The sequence below is a fragment of the Neofelis nebulosa genome, chromosome 7, assembly GCF_028018385.1.
Source record: "Neofelis nebulosa isolate mNeoNeb1 chromosome 7, mNeoNeb1.pri, whole genome shotgun sequence".
In the NCBI taxonomy this organism is placed as follows: Eukaryota; Metazoa; Chordata; class Mammalia; order Carnivora; family Felidae; genus Neofelis; species Neofelis nebulosa.
Window position 1 is genome coordinate 83,498,168 of NC_080788.1, and position 19,662 is coordinate 83,517,829.

General features: G+C 39.8%; 1 protein-coding gene across 9 annotated transcripts in view; it reads left to right on the plus strand.

Moving 5' to 3' along the window:
* Positions 1–19,662, plus strand: part of NPAS3 (neuronal PAS domain protein 3) — an 857,324-nt gene that overhangs the window by 111,582 nt on the left and 726,080 nt on the right. The window lies entirely within an intron of this gene.

Below are 19,662 nucleotides of genomic sequence, written 5' to 3' on the forward strand. Positions count from 1 at the left end.
TGTGTTATGTATAAATTAGCTGTCACTTTTTTTCAATCCTGTAATGGAATGATGAGTTGTAATTTGCATAATCCTTTAAGAAGTCAAATTATACTGTCATGTAGCAGACTTAACATGCTAGCTAAGATTTCAGAGCTTTGCAGCTAATTACTATGTACCTTACAGGACAGTTAAATTGAAGTTGAGTCCTCTGCCTTTGCTGCCATTTGCTTTGTCCATTACTTAACAGAATCTGCACTGTTGGTAATGAGGTGTTGTTACTATCACTGAAGTAAACACTCTGCTCTGGGAAGGAAAGGCATTTTAATGTATCGTAGCTTGACTTGTGTTGCTTTTGCTGAGAAGGAAGTTTTTGTTTTGTTTTGTTTTTTTTAACAATAATCTAAATTGGAGTCTTCCAAAAAGCTTAACACTTAGGCTTTCCATAAAAGTTGTGGAATACTGATTGAAGCAACAGTAACCATTAATTAATTAAGTTATTCTGTAGAAAATATAAAATAAGGTAAACAGTTACCCTGAAGGCATTAGACTTTCCGGATAGACTTTGCAAATATACTTCAGTGTGTTTTTTGTCTTCAAACTCTCAACTTCTTTTGTAGTGGAGTTCTGTTATTGAAAAAAAAATACCCTTTTTCCTTAAAAATCCTTTTTTGAATACAAGCTGGTGAGTTCTACTTTCATTTACTCCTCTGATTGGTTGTACAGCATTTTCTTTCATGGTTTCCATTTTATAATCAGCAAATTCTGGAGCCAGTGAAGACTGCTCTCTAAAGGGGACATAAAATGGATACTGGATGGAGCTGGGATTCTTGCCTGTATCTTTGCTACTTATTTCTCTCTGGCTTCTTGATATTCTGTTGTCTCGATAGCATTATTCTTTTCATCAGAATTGGTTTCATTATAATGCTAAATTGTTACTGATTATTTTCAAAAAAATTCTTGTTATCTGTGAGTCATCCTTATGATGGCTCTTGGTGGTCAGGTTCCTGTAATTTGCTCGTGGTTTTGTGGCTTTGTTGTGATTCATGGATACTTTGAAAAAGCCTTTTGCTGCGTAAGAAGGGGGTTCTTTACGGACCATCTGAAAGCAGCAGTTGACTGTTGACCATTCAAGTAATTGGAGGCCAACGGCCAACTGTTGTTTCTTTGTAATTAAGCCAATTTCACGTGTCTGAAATTACTATCAGGTTAGGGGCGGAGGCTTGTCAGTTTAAAGTTGGGAGCCTGGATGAGGTCTCCAGGAATTCAGCCCACAGAAAGGTTACCCTTCTTACTGTAGGTATTATCTCAAGACCTGGCTTTTTTTTTTTTTTTTTTTTTTATTATAAAGAATTTGTGTTATTTGTAGTCAAGGTAGACACAGTAGGCAGCACAGCTGTGACTGCCAGGGAAAGTCACTAGGGGGATATTCATAACAAGGAAATATTGGCAAATAAATGATGAAGAAGGGGAGGAAATCTCCAAGATGTTAAATTGGAGCACTGTCACTGAGATGATTAATGGTGTTGTGTATTTTAGTGAAGACGCTTATCTGGATTGTCTTGAGACTATAGTGTACATTTAATAGCACCTATAAAAAAGCATGTGGTGCATGAACACATTGAAGAGAAAAGTCCATGGATTCAGCTTTCATTTTCCTGAGTGAGTATTTTCTGCAACTCAGTCTTTGGTTTCTGGTTATTAGAAAGCTGGTCTTAGTGTATGTTATATAGTAGAAGTATGTATATTTTATATAATAATAATTGGCATTATATAGCTCCTTTTCCAACAGGACTGGAAATGTTCTTTTTTTGTGAAAAAGATGGGTACCTTTTCAACACTCTTGAATATTATCAATAATAGGGAAATGACGATTATTCGGATTTGCCTCGTCTTCCTGGGTAAATGGGCAGGTTGGTCACAGGGCCACAGAGGATGAAGGTCCAAATTTTCATCAATGATGGGGTCGGTACATGTTTCTTAAAAAGTTCTCTGTCCATTTCGCGTGAAGGGGGGGTTGTCGTGGAAGGGACTCTAGCTTTCACTTGTAAGCCATGACTATCCTGATTCTATGTAATGAATTATCACTTGCCTTGAAGGATCTTTTGTCACTGATGGCAGGTGCATCTTTAGACACTTATTTAACCTTATTGGGCCTCAGTAATTACTACTAGACATCAGGATAGATGTAGACTAATGACCTATAATTGTGTCTTCAAGCTTAGTCTATTTCAGCACTGTTTTTCAATTTTGGGACCTCTACCCAAATGGTGGGGTACGAATCCAAGTTAGTGGGTCAAGATAAGAATGAAGAAAAAAAGGGACAAGAATCGAGACTTTTAGTGCATTCCATATATGAGAGTGTGTTTTATCTTGAGAGGCTTCTGTTTTTGTTTTATGTGTTTAAGTATACATCACATGTGTGTGTGCATGGGGTGGGCCCTGAGGTGAAATATCTCTTAATATGTGTTTTTTATCTAAAAACTGATGGAAAGCTTCTGCAGTACAGTTGGTAGATAAATGTATAAATATAATAATGTACAGGTATTATGTCCTTACGTGCTCAGGATACAGCAGGTTATAAAAAAAGAAATGGTTGGTGATGTGAAAAGGGTTCGGGAATGAAAAGGCTGTACTATCTGGTCCCTCCTATCAGAATGTGTTAGTGCCGACTTGCATGGGCCCCTGAGAATCCATTGTATGTACATATTTCCCATTCTGTGATCCCTGACCTCATGTTAGTAAGTGGAAATTGGGCAAAGTATTTGCACTATGGAAATTGGAAAATGCTGCAAATTGGGTGCCCTTCTGTCTGCAACTAGTTGTTAAATATTTACCGGAACATCACTGTTCTTAATCCTTCCCACTGTAATTCTATTGTTTCATAAACTGTGAATTTGCTTCTATTTTAACAGAGGTTTGACTTGAATATTACTGGGAATTATTAAAGTAAATAATTTGAATTATCTTAAAGTACATAGGAATAGAAAATTGTGATTAACTCAAAATGTCTATAATTAAGAATTTTAAAACAATGGCAGTTATCCTAACTTCTTACATTAAGTGCTCATGACGTGGCCAACTGAAAACTTAAAATTGTAATTGGTGATAATGAATTTTTTGGCAAAGGGTAGGAATACAAGATTTTCAAAAACACCGTAGTGTTGGGGCAAATTTTGACAAAACTTAAGCACTTTGGTAAGTTCTGAAACTTATAGAACCCATGCCCTTGGCTCCATTTTAAGCTGTCTTTAAGTTTGTAATCCTATTTCTGGATTTTAGTGAATTCATCTGTAAAATAGTTGGTTTGACTGGGAGATGGAACAGTTCTTTCCAATTAAAACAATTGTCTTGTTTCCTGTTTCCCCACAAAGAAATAAAAGCAGTATGGAGGGTCTGAGAAAAGACCAGACATCGCCTCCATAGTAACTATGATAACTTTAAACTTGTAAATGAAGGCAAGAAAATGTTTGAGTTGGAAAGGAAATTTTCATGGACATGAGAGGAGTTTTACCACAAAATACGGTGGAAATCACCTGTGTTAATAGGTGAATGCAAGAGAAGGAAACTAGAAAGGAACTGAGAAAGGACTTCATAGCCTCCAAGGTGGACAGAGTTTGGCCGTGTGGTTTGACACGACCGTAGCTGTGTGTAAGAACAACTGTTTGACTAAAATTTCAAGAAGACTGCGTCTGGGGAGACGGGAGCTCAAGTGACTAATGTTCCTTGAGCACATGCCAAACTGTTGTGACTGCATCTGCAGTACCCATTGTAAACAAAGGGCTTTAACCCAGGGTTCTTAGTCTCCAAGTGCAGCCAAGATTGAGAAGGTGTTTGTCACTGATGAGACCAACTAGAGCGGTCACCGAAAGAAGCCATTGGCAAAATGGTGAGGTTTGTCTGTTTTCTGCCTCTGCATCCAAGCCCTTTTACCTCTGAAATTCATTCCACCTGGATACCTGGTTCATGTCTCATGCCCAGGCCCTTCCCCACAGGCATTTTTGTTTGTAACCTTCCTTGCAGATCAGGTGTTGTTAATTGATAATGTTGCTCTTCTCAGGACCCTTTGCATTTTAATAAGCACCTTGCAGTGAAAGAATTCGAGCAAAAAGGGAGTTGCTCTCCAATGGAATAATTGCAGATACCATGACAGGATCGGAGAGATTAATTTCAGGCTAGAAGGTGATGTTTTCTTCCTTTCTTGATGAGACACTCAGAACGAGGGCATTCTCCTGCTCAGGGTAGCGTTAAGGCTGGCTTTGGCCAAGAGGCATGGGTTTGGAAATGGGGAAGATCCAGACTCAAAAGAGAGAAGGAATTATCAAGGTCCAGAAGAGGAGAATGAGTGAAGAAGGAACTCACCAGTCACTATCAGCTATGTTGTGCCAGACAGAGTGCTAACCACTTGCACATGTTATCCCAATTAAGGAGAACAAGACCGGTTCCTTGTCAGGCAGACTGCTGGGGGGGGGTGGATAGGTGGTCACCTGTGTTGATGGGGAGGGAAAGGTCAAGGAAGCTCTAGAAGCAGCAGCAGCAGCAAATTGTTTTGATTGTTTAACCTGATTGATTGATGGCAATTAGACAGCCCCCATCCACCTCCCCCCCACCCCAACCCCCGGCCCCCGCCCCTCCCCCCAGCCATTGGAATAATTTATGCCAGTTGTGTTTGGATCAGTAAATAACAAAGAATTGAGGAAAGAGAAATCTACAGTGAACTTCATAAAGAGGTCTAATAGAATCTGCATGTTAAACAGACATTGAACTTTGTAGCAAGAGCTGCTTCAAGCCTTTAAAAATCCAAATGAATTCTGAATTCCACATCATGCCTTTTAGACCTCAGCATGGTTTCTGGTGCTTTCTCGCAGTTAATTTTAACATCACACCAATGATTTGGCCTGTAAATGACTTGAAGTGGTGTGTCTGAGGAAACTGGATGGTGTATTATTTAGGGCTAATGCCAGAGTAGCTTAAAAATGAGCTAATTTATTCATTCCTTTAACAACTATATTTTGATCGTCATCCATGGGTCAGGTGCTGTTCTGCATAAAGTGACTTAGAGGTGACTAAGAAAACCTCTGCCCTGCAGAAGCCTAGAAAACTGATGGGAACTAGTAATTGGGATTCTGTGTAAGAGGTGTCTTGAGTGAGAAGTAAAAAGTACAGAAGTGGTGCCACGAAAGGGTCATCCTTTAATAGTGGAGGTGAGCCCTGGGATCTTCATGGTGGAAGGGATTTTGATTTGGGGGAGAGGTGCTTGAGCTAGTGATTGGGGCTAAAAGGTGGGTATTTATGGTGCACTGAGTTGCAAATGATGTTCCTCAGGAGTTGAGGGAAGGGGAAGGGTGACAGGAGTTGAGGTTGGAGAAGAAGGGGAAGCAGAGGCATTAGGGTGGACTGCCATCTGGTGAGAGCCTTGGAGGAGTTTTCAGGAAAGGAAGGATGGGACAAGGACTGCAAGTCCAAGGACGGCTCTGGAAGTGGCTCAGACCTGAGACAGGAAATGTGGGAGAGTGGCCCACCGGGTCAGCCTGTCCTCTGAGGTTAGAAACGGAGTTCATGTGGTTTTCATGGAGAGTGGGCAGTGGTGCTGTGTTTGTTAGTTTGAAGTTATTTTTAACTTACAAACATCTTGCAGGACTCCAACAGTATGAAGTCCAGTTCAGAACCTGTCTACAAATTAATGGCTTGTCCTGGCTTGAGGTGCTCCATATTTTTTTGTATTTTTTTTTTAATGTTTATTTTTGAGAGTATGAGTGGGGGAGGGGCAGAGGTGGGGGGGGGGGGACAGAGTATCGGAAGCAGGCTCTGCACCAACAGCAGAGAGCTTGATGGGGGCTCGAACTCAGGAACCATGGGATCATGACCTCAGCTGAAGTCAGATGCTCAGCTGACTGAGCCATCCAGGTGCCCTGAGGTGCTCCATATTTTGTAACTCAAAATAGAGTGGCAGAGAGTAAAAATGGACAGGCACAGGAAGCATCATTTAAAATGAAAGAATATTAATTGGCTTTACCAGAGTGTGTATTTTCATTAGGAGAGAAGTGCCTGCCTAGATTTTTAAAAATAATTGGTAACTGACACACCTGTGATATGTATGAGACTCCCCCCCCGCCCCCCCCCCAACCCCCCACCCAAACCTGAGAAGAGAAGGCAAAGGTCAAGATGAGAGGAATAGAGCTACAATGAACCTTTTGTAGGCATGCTGTTAAACTACAGTGTTCTGAATCACTAACGGTTGTTTCAGAGAGACAGGGAGACTAATGTGCTTGTGCCCAGATCTTAAAAATAATACAGCAAACTAAGTTATACATAAACGGTGGTTTTAATAAATTTTCACCTTAACAGCTTATTCTGTTTGTTGAGTGTGTTCTGTATAGATGTGTCTGGAGTGAATTTTTGGACTCAGTTTATGCATGAGAGTGGAAGAAAGAGGCTTTAATCTTTGTGAGCAAAGTATTTAAGAGATCCAGAAGTCCAGGGGTGCCTGCATGGCTCAGTCCATTAAGCATCTGACTCTTGGTATCAGGGTCGTGAGTTCAAACTCCACATTTGGCCTGAAATCTACTTAAAAAACAAAAAACAAAAAAAAAAAAAAAAGAAAAAGAGATCCACAGGTCCATGCAGTAATATTGATTCATTGATAGAGGTGGTTAAACCATCTGGAGATGTATCTGAGTTTGATCCTCTCCTTGTAATTATTAGAACTAGGACCATAGCTAAGTTACTTAACTCTTAGAACTTCTGTCTTCTCAAGTCTGAAATGGGGATAAAAATGAAAGTTGTCTCAGCTCTTCTGAGAATCAGTGGGCTAATGGCTTGACCGTTTTTAATATTTATAGTAAGCTTGGGTACTAGGTATGATTATTACTACCATTTTACAGATGGCGGGGTCTTAAAGAGCTGGAACAACTCACTCAAGGTGAAGAAGGTAGGATAGGGTGAAATGTGATTTAGGATCAGCAGCCACATGTGCTCCCCCACCCCATTCCCTTGACTGTTATTGTACATAAAGTTTTACTAAGACATGACCATACCCATCCACTTAGGTGTTGTCTGTGACTGCTTTTGTGTTTTAATAACAGAGTTGAGTAGAGACTGGGACCAAATCGCCTACCAAGTCTCAAATGTTTACTGTGTGGCCCTTTACAGAAAATAGTTGACCCCTGCATTGGACCTCAGTCTGTTAGACTATAGAGTCTAGGGTCCACACCACAAAAACACTTCGTATGATGCTTGGCATATAATAAGTATGCACTGAATGAGTATCACTTTGTTCCTTATCTAACTTAGGGTACAGCTGTTCATACCAAGGAACTCATGTTGGCAAAATGGAAACAGTAAACATTCTACTTCCAGTAGGAGAAGCCATTATGTCTGTGGAAGTAGTGAATTACTAAAGGAACACTTTGTGAATTTTGTGTTCTAGCTTCGACTTACTACTATGTTTTATATAATGAAGAAAGAATTTATTTCTTCATAGCATTCAAAGTATAATATGTCATTGAAGGGAATAATTGTGAACTTGAGTGAATATTCAGAATCTGTTAAATTAACCTCATACCCAAGGAAATTTCATGTTCTTGAGAAATGTACAACATTTTTGTTTATGAAAACTGCATAAAAATAGTGTAGAAATGCCACTTGTGGTATTATGACCTGTTGATCAAAAATAGGTATAAGCAGTGTGTCTAGCGCAGGAAAAAATGAAAAGGGTTTATCCTTTTAATGAAAAGGTTTAAAATTGTCATACGTTTTCTAATAGTCTTCCTCACAAGAAGGGGAGGAGATGATGGTTTCAACTTGACCCTGCTCCATTTTATTTCCATGCATTTGTCTGTTACGGATTCTGGGAGCTCCTTGTCCTCTGCTCAGTAAATGCCCTTGGGTTTGTGTTACTGTGGAGCTTACAGAGCACACCATGTGTCCAGTCAAATTGTATTGAGGGGATAATCTTGGAATTTGCTTTGACTAAGCCCAGGGCCATGGCTCTGTGTTGATGAGTGGGAGATTTCTTCATTGGGTTCATGGTTTTCTCTTGGAATAGCTCTTGTTTGAATAAAATTGCAATACATTTTTTATCCTGGGACATCTGGAAAGTGCAGATACATAGAAAGGAGAATGTGAATGTCTTTTGTAATGGTACCATCCACAGACAGCCACTGTTAACAACTTGGTGTGGATCACTATACAGAACTGTATGTTGATACACATGTCTTCTTGGATACATTTGTATCTACATACATGAGCGTTTTTCTTGGGTATTCCTCCCGAGATTGTCTCAGCTGGGAAACTTCTGGGGCCAAGTATTCTAATTTGTCCACGAACAGCTTATCTGAGGGAAGCTGAAAGCTGTATATGTTCACCTTCCACATAGAAACCATGTTCTGTAGGGATCGCCTTTCATGACTTTTTTTTTTTCCGGTTGTAGTTTGTATCTCCCTGCTGAACGTGTATCACTTTATTGTTGGGGGAATTGAAATTCTTTTTCTTGGTGGGAAGACAAACACACAGGAGAACTCCAGCAAGAGCTAGTGATGTTAGTGGCATTAATGACAGATTTTTAGCAGAAAAATCTTTCCCTACCACCTAATTTTTTAAAAATCAAGTTTGCAAAGCTATTTGTAAGTTACAGGATGAAGCTAATGGTGAGAAGGGTGTGCAGTGGGTTATAGTAACAAGGTCTTTTAAGATCAGAACATGTACATGGATGAGAAGTAACTGCTGGGTGCTGAGGTGGAGTTTTCTGGTCATTTATCAACTCCTTTTCTCACATGCTACATCTCCTGCATCATTCTCTAAAGTACTTATAAACAAGAGCTCTATTTACTTTGTAGAGCATTGAGATATTTTGATCTAGTTTTCAAAGCAGAGAGAAGTCTGGGTCCTGGGAGGATTTTGGTTCAATGACCAGCATGTAAGGAAATCATTTTTAGGTTATTTCTCCCTTGTCAAACTTGAGACCTTTGTGATTCACTTACTAGTGTGAGGGTTCTTTGGAATTGACTGCTTGAGATTTATGTGATTAAGTAGACCATCACTGCATCTTATTTAAAACCTAATTGCCCTTCCCTCTCTCCCAGTCCAGTATATAGAATCTCTGTAATAAATACGAAAAGCAGTAGTAATGATACACAGAGCCTCACTCTTAGCCTTTTTCTTAGTTGGTACCAGTTGAAGAGAGTTCTGTTTCTTTTTTCTTTAAAAAATTTTTTTTCATTATTATGTTTGTTTGAGAGCGAGAGAGCAAGAGAGTGAGAGAGAGCGAGTAGGGGAGGGGCAGAGAGAGAGGGAGATAGAGAATCCGAAGCAAGGCTCCAGGATCTGAGCTGTGGGCACAGAGCCCGACACAGGGCTTGAACCCACGAGTGTGAAATCATGATCTGAGTCGAAGTCGGTCACTTAACCAACTGAGCCACCCAGGTGCCCCAAGGAGAGTCCTGTTTCCTTCACAAGCAGCTGTCATCAATAGAATTTCAACCAACCTAGGCTTTCATAACAGCATCATTTTCTTGACCACTGCCTGTCAGGGGTCCTCCGTGTGAATCACAGCCAATTGCATGTCTTGGCCTTGAAACCAGGAGGTACCTGGTCTTCTTCTTGATGATTCTCCTCTACCATTTTTCACTCCACTAAGAAAGCTGTTTTAGGAGTACAATTGACTGTATGGGTCAGTCAGGAACGGAGCCTCCTATCTAATGTATTGTAGACACCAGCTGGATTTCCTGGAGAAGAACACATTTACAGAAACTACAGGAAGGTCTTGGCTCACTTCCAGGGAAGGAGTATGCTTTTCTAGGGACTAGCTAATTATAATAGCTGATTCTCATCCCTCATTCATCAGGTGTCTTAAGTCTTAATAACTATGAAAGCAGTGACCTTCATGTCACGGTGTTTTTACAGGGAGAGGTTTGGAGACCCATTCAGTAGGGAGGAGTGTGGAGGGTAGGGGGATTTCTCGAGCGCTTGTAAAATTGAGGATCAATAAATTCATCTGATAGCAAGATTGTTTACCCTCTTTGCTCAGTGCTGTTTTTAGGAGCTAGTAACAAATTTATGAGGGTGGTAGGAATAAAGAAAGCTGACTTTTTAAAAAAAATTTATTGTACTTGAGTAATGTCTTGGGGGAAGGCAAGACTAGAAAACTTAAATTATGGGCCAGCAGATTTTAAGTAGAATACATTTTTACAAGGATCTAGTGGCAAGTTTGGTTGACGGGCACTACATGGATCTTTATTGGCTCTCTTAAGGAGAAGTTTGCCAGACACAAACGATTGGCTCTGAGCTATAGAGAAAAAAGGGAATGAATACAGCTGCTTTTATTCTTCCATCCACAGGAAATACTCATGGATGCTGAGGTTTTACATTATGGGGCAAAACTGGTCCTTATGGGGACAACAGAAATTTGAGCTCTTGACCATGAAGTTTGGGTCCAACTTTGCCGTTCGTGTTTCTGTGTTGGCTGGTTTTCCATATGCAGTGAGATACGTGAGGCTGAAGTCGGCACACCAATTGTGTTCTTCGGCCTCTAGACATTGCTATAATTGACCTCCACATCCGTACTGGAAGATAAGTAGGTGTAATACACTCATTTGCCATGTGAGAAGATGAAGGCTCAGAGATTACGCAGGTTGTCCAACTGACACAACTAATAAGGTTTAATCTGGTAACTATTTAGAGCAGACCAGTGCAGTGTGGCCCAGCAGTTTATCCACTTTCAACTGGATAATGTGGCCCCTTGGAGCAGGAGGATACTTGACCTCAAAAAACAAAAACAAAAACAACCAAAACCAAAAACACAACCCTCCACCTTCTGTTCAAGGGTAGTCTATTGAAATCTATTTCTGTAAAAAAAATAAATAAATAAATAAATAAAATAAAAAATAAGACCCTGAGAAACTGAAAGCCTTCCGTAAAGAGGAGGGTACGTTTATTATATTTGAACGCTAGTTATTTAGTGTCCTTTATATGCAAACCCAGTTGTGTCTGCCCTTTAGAAATTTCATCTGTCCTTACACTGCAGTTATCCTAAAAGTGGATGAATCTCCAGTCCTACCTCTTTGCCAACTCGAGTTTTAGATTTCCAAACTACTTGAGGTTTCTGCTTGTGATTTGCTTTACATCAACTGCCACATGTAACGACCAACAAATTTGCAAGCACTTCAAAGAAAATTCCCAATTAATCCTTAAGGCAACCCAGTGAATTGTTTTATCTCTATTTTTTTTTTTTTTTTTTATCGAAAAACCCAACAAACAAAAAACCTTTGGATCTTAGAGCTTTAATGATGTGAAGGCTCTTCCCCTAGCTGCCGTGTGATGTGGCCCACCTGCAGAGTGACCCTTCCTCCTCCCCCATTCTGAAGCTCTTTGCTGGACTGCGCAGCTGTGCCCCCAGAACAGAGCTCCGTATCTTACCTAGAATGATCTCGTACGCTGCCCTTCTTTTGCTTCATCTTAATTTCTCTAGTCATTTGGGCTTGCTATTGGACTCCTCTTCCATTCTGCCTCTCTTGTCAAATACCCTGTTTGTAGCATGATTTCTTTTGTAAAGACTTACCTTCTATTCTCATCTCCCTGACCTGAGTTATTATTTTATGCCTAGATTGTTACAGTCTACTGTTTAGTCTTGTCTCCTATCTCTTTCAGTTTAAGTAAAATGCTGCAGGCCCACTGTATACAAAATGCCATGCAAGGGAAGACAAAAATATCTTTCTGGGCTACCCTGTAGCTACCAGATTAAAATATTTGTGACATGGTTCCTAGCTCAAAGTCATCAGCAGTTCATTCTTAGGGCACGGTGTTGGCAATCTTAGCTTCGTGTTCAAGACCCTCTAGTCTTGATCTGGGCTGCCCCCCATCTATCCCCAACCAACATACCCCTCAATGGAAGCTCTCTCTGCTTCTATCTGTGAAACATGTTCACTTACTCTTGTAAGGCACAACGCACACTGCCTCTTGGCTTCAGCTTTATCCCAAGGGTTTCTCTCGTGTCTTAATTCAACATATGGATGGGGTACCTTTAACCAGGAACTATTGGGGTGCTTGGGTGGCTCAGTCAGTTAAGTGTCTGACTTTGGCTCAGGTCATGATCTTATGGTTCCTGAGTTCGAACCCTGCATCAGGCTCTATGCTGGCAGCATGGAGCCTGGAGCTTGCTTCAGATCCTGTGTCTCCCCCTCTCTCTCTCTGCCCCTTCACCACTCATGCTTTATCTCCCTGTGTCTATGTGTCAAAAATAAACATTTAAAAATTAAAAAAAAATTTAACCAGGACTATTGTGTGGGATATATAGTGAACTTAAGACCGAAATCTCAGCCGTGAAAGTTAGAGGGCATTGGAGACAGGCAGTAAACAGCAGACGTTACAAACGAAACAAATCGTGTTGTCTATTCTGTGGCAGTAGTTGTGAGCAACAAAAACAGAGAAGGGTAAGAGGGAATTAGGACTGTTGGGATGCACCCAATGTTTATAGCAACAGTATCAACAATAGCCAATTTATGGAAAGAGCCCAAATGTCTATTGACTGATGAATGGATAAAAAAAGTGGCATAAATATACAATGGAATATTATTTGGCCATCAAAAGAGTGAAATCTTGCCATTTGCAATGACATGGATGGAGCTAGAGTGTATTATGCTAAGCGAAATAAGTCAGGGCAGAGGAGAGCTAATACCATATGATTTCACTCGTGGAATCTAAGAAAACAGGTGAACCTAGGGAAAAGGGGAAAAGAAAGGAAAGCAAACCATAAGAGACTCGTAAAGAGAACAAACTGAGGATTGCAGGAGAGAGATGGGTGGAGGATGGGCTAAATGGGTGAGGGGCATTAAGGAGAACACTTGTGATGGGCATTGGGTGTTGTTTGTAAGTGATGAGTCACTAAATTCTATACCTGAAACCAATTTTACCACATATGTTAACTAACAACTGCAATAAAACTTGGGGGGGAAAAAAGTGCTGGGTGGAGATGGGTCGGTTAGGGTTTCATGTAGGTACAGCCCCATTTAAAAAGATGACATTTGAGTAAAGACTCCTAGGAAGTGAGCGAGTTAGGCATCCAGATAGCAGCAGGGGAAATACTCCAGGCAGAGGGAGCACCTGCCAGAAAGGCTCTGAAGCTGAAGAGGTTTTGCTGCTTACAAAGAATGCTGGGGGGGCTCATGCAGTGGGTGGGAATGAATAGGGACTGCAGCTGGAGATTGAGGAGAGAGGCCAGCACACAGAACCCTGGCAGGCCAGGCTTTTAGTCCACTTGAAATGGGGTCATGAGAGGATGTTTGACGTGAGGAGCAATGGAGTCTGAACGAAGTTTTCGAATGATTCTGGCTGCTAGTTGAGTACATGCTTCAGGGGGACGTGGGTGGAAGCAGAGAGCCTAATTCCGAGACTACTATGGTCTGGACAGTGGTTGGTTGACACTCAGGGTTTGGAAGTGGCGATGGTGAGAAGAATTTGGATTGCGATGTATTCTGAAGAAAGAGCCAACAGGATTTCCTGATGGAGTGGATTGAGAGGGGATATGAAAGAGAGAGAAGAAAGTCAATATCAAACCTGAGATTCAATTCTAATGCATCATTTACTATGTATCACACGTGTGGTGGCATTCAATGGTAGGTATGCAAATACCTGTTAGGGACTTGTAAACTGAAAGAGGAGGCAGGTCATAAACTTACAAGTAAAAGGATAAAACCGTGTCTGTGGATGGATATCTTAATAAGATTGCAAGTTCCTTAAGATAGTGATTCATTTATCACTCCACAAACCTTTTTAAGGTTCTTACTTGAGGCCAGTGGTTGTCTCACCTTCTCAACAGTGCTAAATGGAATTAGAGGCAACTTCAGTGCAGTGGGTAAGTACACAGGCTCTAATGGAGAGTGAGGTACTCCAACCTTGGTTGAGTCATTTATTTGCTGAGGGAGCTTGAACAAGTGACATAAACTCTCTGTTCCCTATGTTTCTCCTCTGGGACTTGGTAATAATCTCTCTCATAGGGTTTATTGCAGGAGTAAATGCCCCAATACATGTAAAGTACTTATAATAATGCCTGGCATATACTAAATGTTCAGATAGTATTTATCATTCCAAAGTGAGCATTTAGGAAAAATTAGGTAAAAGAGGATTACCATTTTGAGCAACTGTCCTTCCTTGAACCCCATGTTCAAAACCTGCCAAGCTGAATGGATAATAAATGTGAAGAATAAGATCTCCTAGTAAGCCTTGCTTTCTAGCAGATAGTACAAATAACCGGAGAGGATTGCGTTACGATCAGTCCGATACCTGCCTCTCTTGAGAGGTGGATATGGAGGCTGGTCAGCATCCCCTCCAGGTACGTTTGATTGACAGACTGGCAACCAGTATTTAAATACCTAACACATAAAAAGATCGGTGCTTTCTTATTATTTTGTAGCTTAAAATGTTGAATGTGTATTAAAATGAGAAAAATAATTTTCAGAACAGATATGACTTTCCTAGTACATAAAAGCAAGGAGATCACATCAAGAAGGGATTATTATTTTTTTGCCCCAATACAGGAAATTACTATTTTTCCCTCCATGTTTATATTTTGATACCTAATATCTCCTTTCTTTTCTTTCTTCTTCTTCTTCTATTTTTTTCTTTTTTTTATTTTTTTATTTCTCACGTGGTGGTCTTCCTTTCATCCCTGTTACTATCTGCAACTAATTGGGCCTCCAAGTTCAGGAAGTAGCAGTGTGTTTTTTACCTTGAAACTCGTGCAGACATCTTCAGTGTCAGAGGTGGTTTGAAGAGCAGCTTAATTCTGCTTTCATTGTGCCCGGTACTTCAGTGAGGCACTCAGGTTCTGTTTGAGCTCGGTATTTCTGATCCCATTCTATACATTGTAGATGGCGATGCAGACAGTGGCTGTCAATGAGTAACAGGTAAATATTGAACAGGGAAGCCCTTTTGATTAACTTTGTGGATCATTATTTGAAAGTAGCTTGCAGTCAGAACAGCTCCATCACTCATGATCATAGCACATGGCATGGAGGTCAGAGCATCACGCTGCTGGTTGGAAAGCTGAGGTTGCATTCTTTGTTACGTACCTGGTCCTGCATTCATGCAGTGCTTGAGTAGGCACAACTCTCCAGTGAGCAAAATGGGGAGGATTTAGCACAGTAGGGACACAAGGATATTATGATAAAGCATGGAATAGTCCAGATAGACTTTGTGCTATGTGGATATAGATACATTAAAGCACATTGACAATTTTTTGAACTTTAATTTTTGAAGCTTGACTTTTTATACAGATTCAGAAATTGTTGAATATGGAATCTATACCATTATGGCAGGCTGAAAGTGAACTTTTGGTTTTGCTAGGTGATGCCAAAAAGTAATTTGAACGTTTCTTTACTTCTCAAAATTTAGTTGATATCACCTAATGGGCAAAGCTGCTCTCATGACAGATTTACTCAGAAGATTGTTCGGTAATCGATTGCCTGTTCAGTGATTCTGATCTAGCTGTTGAACCTCATGGTATATTAATGATTTATCACCGCTCGAAACAAAAACATTATCATTATTAATATTTTTGAGCTCCCACCAAAGAATATTCATGTTACTTGGTAAAAAGACATAGCTATTTTTACTCAATCCTACCTATCTGCTCTCAAAATTTGGGGTCAACATTAACATGGTGATTAAAAGAGAGACCACGATTAGTTTGCTCACACATCTTCAGGAAAGCCCTAATTCAGTGGTCAAACAGGCCAGTCTAAAATGTTTTCAGAAGGCTATCATTTTCTAGTAATTCTTTGAATTGAGTCTTTGAATCATGTCCAGCTATATAAGTATTCAGAAAACTAAGATCATTAAAACAACCAATGACAACAATGCAAATGTATCTCCTTCTTACCCTTACTCTAGAGCAGTAGTTAAAAGTAGGCATTTTATGACATTTTAAATGTATAATCCGGCATTTTAAATTTGCTTCATTAAATGGATTAATGCCCCTGTTACTTACTGTTTAACATGTATGAACCACAAAAGTGACAAAATGTATGTAAACTAGAAGATAATTTTATTCTGAAAATCCTTTGAATAAGAAGTACAATATAAAGTGGTTATGCTAACTAGAAATGTAAACTGCATGTTATCACATTTCTGAGGAAGGGGTTCTATGTTGGTATCATTAAAAGTATTTTAATTCTGATTTTATTATTCAAGATTTTATTTTTAACTTGTCTCTTCACCCAACGTGGGACTCAAACGTACAACCCTGATGAAGAGTTGTATTCTGTACTGACTGAGCCAGCCAAGTGCCCCTCCATTCTTCTTTTCAATAAACCATGGAAAATATTAATATTCTTGCTCTTTAACTGTACTGTTTTGGACTGGTTGAGAGTCCCTGTCCTCCCACCTCCCAACCTCTGCCTCAGAAAGGAAAGAACTTAAAATTTCATGTAGAAAATAGCTTTAGTTAGGCAAGTATTATTTACAAAGTAATGTGACAGAAATCATGTCTTATATTTTTGAAATCTAAATAAACTTATCACGTACATGCAAAATACACGATAAATTAAAAATCGAACTTACAATATGTGCTATTTCTTGGCAACAGAAATACAGTGCATGCCTGTGCTGTTGAGCGAGAAGTAATGTGTTACTGTATCTGTCTTTTTCTCCAGGGTACCCAGGATCTAGTTTGGTTAGGTTCCCAGTGAATATGTGGTAGGTGGTCCCATCCTAACCCGCACCACAAAACTAGAAAATGCAGTTCTAAACAAAGATTTGTAATAGCAGGGGATGCTGTGGGTCAGGGAAGAATTGGCATGGCCATGTGGAAATGTGGGCACATGGCATGGTTATCTAGCATAGCCAGGACTTTTAGACCTTTGGTTTCCTTGAAATTAATAGGTAGCTAATTCAACATTTAGTGTTTGTCTTTCTGGGGCAGGAAACTTGGCACATACTAATTTGTGTAGACTTGTGACACATACTATAAGGGAAAATACATACAAAGAAAAAATGTATATATAAATACATGTCTTTGAATATTAAAAATTTTCTAATCTCTACAACTTGGAAATTTTTATGTTTATATCCCAATAGGAGATAGAATGTATTAGATAAGAATTAAATGATGGTGACATCGTTACTGGCTTTTAATTCCTTTTTAATTATTAGAAAACTTGGTAATGTTAGGGGAAAATGGCATATATTGGGCTAGGATGTGGTGGCTTTGAAAGTTAATTGGCTCCATCCAAAAAAAAGTATTTATCCTCTTTTTGTGAAAAACTGTAGACATTACCTAATCTCAAGGAAGTTTCAGGCCATCGGGGAATCTAAGATAGATGATTCGCTGATTTGACAATTGAATACCTACTAAGTGACCGGCATTTTTCTAGGCCCTAGGTGTTCTGTGGTAAACAGGACATCTGAAGTTGCTACAGCATAGAGTTTATACTCCACTGCGAAGGGCAGAAAATACGGAGAGGAATATATAATCTTAAAAAAGGTAGTGCTCTATAGTAGGAAAGAAATGAAATCAGGGCAAGGAGACGGAACATGTCAAGTGCTTTTGTAACCAGACAAGGCATCTTAAGTACCTTAAGAATGATGTAAATGTTTCTGTTCTCTGCAGGTATGGACAACCAAGTCCATTTATGGCTGTAGTGAATCGGGGAACTCTTGTTGGGGTAGATGGAACTTAGGCTGGCCCTTGATGGATGGGAATGAATAAGCCATGTTTGTATCTGACAGAGGATGGAAATAAGAGTTTCTATTAAAGACTGACTAGAAATAAGGGGTAAGACTGATGGGATCTTGAAGATAGAAACTTGGGTTTGATATTTTATATGGTTTTGGTATACTGAAGAGTAGAAAAACCTCACATACTCCACTACCTTTGCATTTGCATGGAGTGGATAAGAAACAGAGGCCATCTGGCAGGCTTTTGGGATAATCAAAAAATGAGAAGACGATACAGATTTTCTATTTCCACAGGCATGGACTATTTCAAGGTTTATTTGAGGGCTACTGTGTGAATATGGGGTTGAGTGGAGGGATCATGTGATTTCCTGACTCCAGGTGTTTTGCAGACCTGAAAGTTTGAGAGTCCCTGTTCAAGGTCCAGTATGCTGGCTGTCATCTACATGATGACCTACATTCTTCAACAGGATTCACTCAGGAAATACTTAATAAAACTAAATGTATTGGCAGTGCACCAAGAGGAACTCATGAGATGAGAAACATTTGGGGGCATGAATAGACAACCCAGAATAGTTGGATTGTATAGGAGATTAATTATTATAAGAAATGGACTCCATTTAATTTATATTTGACTGTATAAGAAACAAATATATGTTAAGATTCTAGGATAGGAGTGGGTAACATAAACTAGTGATCAGCAAATAATGACCTTCAGCTCTGTTCATTGGTAAATACTAGTGGTGAATCAAGATGCCAGTCAAACATGGAACAGGTGCATGTTGCAGAGGACAATGCAGGAATGACCTATCATTTCTTAAGCCTCAGTCAATACCCGAGAAGGACTGTATATACATGTTTGCTAATGGCACAAGTAACTTGTGTGATGATTATTAATTTTTTGACAGCCACCATATTGAGGGGAGCTTTGCATACATACTTCTGATCTGTTATGAACTTCAAAATTCACACCCTTAGTGATTCATACCTCCATCTAGGTAAACAATTAGAGATGGGGAAAAAATCCCATGTAATCATGATTTCCTTAGAATTTATACTGGAAATATTTTTTGCCTCAGTAGGTAGGCTTCTGTTGAGATGTTCTATCGTGCAAGACAAGGAAGGGTTTTCACGATTTAAATCCTAAGAGTACATTAATTATTGCAACACTAGAATTTCAGAGCTCCATTGTTATAGAATTTTGACAGTAGTTCTTGCACACTGGTTTTTGTAGGAATTTTTAACTATTTTAAAATTTTGTGTACTTAATGATACAGATGATAGTTGATTGCTACAAGTATCTGGACTACCAGGATCTTCATGTTCAGATGACTTTTTAAAATTTTATTTATTTTGAGAGAGTGAGAGAGCATGAGCAAATGGAGCAGGGTGGGGCAGAGAGAGAATCTCAAGCTGGCTCTGTGCTGTCAGCCCGGAGCCCTGCATGAGGCTTGATCCCACAACCCTGAATCATGACCTGAACAGAAATCCAAGAGTCAGACACTTGAGTGACTGAGCCACCCAGGTGCCCCTATGTGTTCAGATGACTATGAAGAATATGAGCATGAATATCCTGTACGGGAAGCTGACTCTTTCATTAGCATATGTTAAGCAACTTAGTGTGCATCATTTTGAAACCTTTTAATTGCTTTTTTTGGAGATCCTATTTTCTTTTTTAAGTTCATAGATCTGGTTATGTCATTAAAGGTAGCCATGTCTTTTGTTTGAAGCTGTGTGCTTGCTATCTTCTCTTGTCTCCTTAACTCAGCTCATGAAGCTGATATCACCTGGTAGAACCGGTGAGCTCCTTTCTCCTGGTTGAACCTACCACAGTCTCTTGGTCCACCTGCCTGTCATGGCAGGGGGCCAGGGCACTCTTTGTGAACAGATGCAGAACTTCAACTTTAATGCTAAACATTGGCCTCTGAGCTGGCACAAAGGGAGAAGTACAACACTAAGTTAATTTAACTCCAAATACTTGTTTTAGGGAGGCATTTATTTATTGAATGTTAATTG